The sequence below is a fragment of the Austrofundulus limnaeus genome, unplaced genomic scaffold, assembly GCF_001266775.1.
Source record: "Austrofundulus limnaeus strain Quisiro unplaced genomic scaffold, Austrofundulus_limnaeus-1.0 Scaffold879, whole genome shotgun sequence".
Lineage (NCBI taxonomy): Eukaryota > Metazoa > Chordata > Actinopteri > Cyprinodontiformes > Rivulidae > Austrofundulus > Austrofundulus limnaeus.
In genome coordinates, this window is record NW_013953281.1 from 132,706 (window position 1) to 135,304 (window position 2,599).

Genomic DNA, 2,599 nt, shown 5'->3' on the forward strand with positions numbered 1-2,599 from the left:
AAGTAAAATTTACCTTATTTATTCACAAATCTTTAACTATATTCTTAATAACTTTTACTAGATAATGATGAATAAATATTACATGAATGAATGCATTTAAATTTACTTAAACATACTTGAAAATGATTTTTCAAGTACATCTTACAAGTTATTTTTTTCAGTGAAGCTGGACTTGATCTGTGATTTAATCTGAGCGTCAAGTTTACGTAAGATCATGGTTCAGCCTCACACCCAGGTTTGTTGTTGTGTCATTAAAGGACCCAGAACCACATGGGACCAAACAACACAACCTCAATCTTTTATTTTGTAAAATGTTCACTGAAACCCAAACCTTAATTTCAACAATTCATTCTAACCGTTGGTTCATAGAATATTAATATTCTTGTTTTTAACAGCATATAGATTTGAGTGTCATCGGCATAAAAATGAATGGCTACACTATGTTTCTGGAAAACAAATACAAGAGTGCGTAAACACAATGAAAATGGAAGAGGGCCAAGTATAGAGCCTTGAGGCACTCGACGAGAAAGGGGTGCTACAAAGGACTTAATAGTTCTGACACATACACAAAAGTTTCTGTTAAACAGGGTCTAAACTGGTCTAAAGATCCACCCTGTATGACCACCCAGGTCTCCGGAAACAAAACGGTCTATCCCAGGACATAAAAGGATGCTTAGACATAGTTCTCAAATGTGAGGGTACAGTGGGGTTCAGATCAGGTCGTCTCACCACCGCAGCTTTAAAAATCAGAGGTACATATTTGTTTGAGCTGCATTGTTTTCTGTGAATCTGACAGCACCAAGAAATAAATTTCTAAACGATACTGCTTGCTTAAGGACCTGAAAATAATTACAAATCTGAAAATGAACTGAAGTTCTTGTTTGCTGTTTAGATGGAGGCGTTAACCTGGAGCACAGGCAGCTGTGGGAAACCATATAAGACAGCAGAAAGATCAAACTCAGACAGCTAAAGACTGGAAAATGTTTGAAGCTCTGCTGATGGATCTCTGCAGCGGTAGATAAGATTTGACAGTGTTGGCTGACCAGGTGCTCATCAGTCTAAGAAAAGGATCTGTGTCTCTGACAGCTGATTGGCTTTCCCTGGCTCTTCAGGATGCAGCCAAGCGTTGGATTGGCTGCATGCCTCTCACCCAACGTGACATGATAATATCATTAAAGTAGACGGTGATAATGTCATTGCAAGTAGATAATGTTTTTTGACTGGGCTGGGATAGAGGGATTATTGCCAGGATAATGAACTGAGACATTGAAACTGCGGTTAAAGAAGAAGATCAACTCTGACAACTCAAAGATGAATAACTTTATTATTTTCTATTTTGATTAAACATTTTCCTCTAATTTGTCTCCTTTAATTTACCCTTTATTTAAGCAGGCAGCCATTTAAAGATGAACTGTGATTCAGAACGACACACAGGAAGTTACATCAGCTGCAGGATTGGAAGCTGGAAGAGACAGACATGGAAATGCAGTCGAATTATAGTTTGAAACTTACAAATTTATGCTCCTTTAAAAGGCAAAGAGATTATTTTATTACCAAAAATTTCAAACAAAAATCCACTGATCTGGAGAATTTAAATCCTTCTCAGATATGATGTTTTCACCTTATTACTGTTTCTTGGTGTTCATCTGAATTTAAAACTAAAATTCATCAAAACCACAATTTAATATGATTCATGAGGTCACAACACCACGTCAGGATTAGACTATTTTATTCAGCCACTGGACGAAACATTATATTAAGATTATCTATAAGAGTTCTGGTCCAGTAAACTTCTAAGGGTTTTGTAATACTTCAAGCTACAGTTCCTTGAGTTGTTCTGCAGCTACAGTTCCTTCAGTTGTTCTGTAGCTACAGTTCCTTCAGTTGTTCTGCAGCTACAGTTCATTCAGTTGTTCTGCAGCTACAGTTCCTTCAGTTGTTCTACAGCTACAGTTCCTTCAGTTGTTCTACAGCTACAGTTCCATCAGTTGTTCTACAGCTACAGTTCCATCAGTTGTTCTACAGCTACAGTTACATCAGTTGTTCTGCAGCTACCATTCTTTCAGTTGTTCTACAGCTACAGTTACATCAGTTGTTCTGCAGCTACCATTCTTTCAGTTGTTCTACAGCTACAGTTACATAAGTTGTTCTACAAATACAGTTCGTTCAGTTGTTCTACAGCTACTGTTCCATCAGTGTTTCTGCAGCTACAGTTCTATCAGGTGTTCTACAGTTACAGTTCCATCAGTTGTTCTACAGCTACAGTTCCTTCAGTTGTTCTGCAGCTACAGTTCCTTCAGTTGTTCTACAGCTACAGTTACATCAGTTGTTCTTCAGCTACCATTCTTTCAGTTGTTCTGCAGCTACAGTTCCATCAGTTGTTTTTCAGCTACAGTTCCATCAGTTGTTCTACAGCTACAGTTACATCAGTTGTTCTGTAGCTACAGTTCCTTCAGTTGTTCTGCAGCTACAGTTCCATCGACAGCTACAGTTCGTTCAGTTGTTCTGTAGCTACAGTTCCATCAGTTGTTCTGCAGCTACAGTTCCATCAGTTGTTTTGCAGCTACAGTTCCTTCAGTTGTTCTGTAGCTACAGTTCC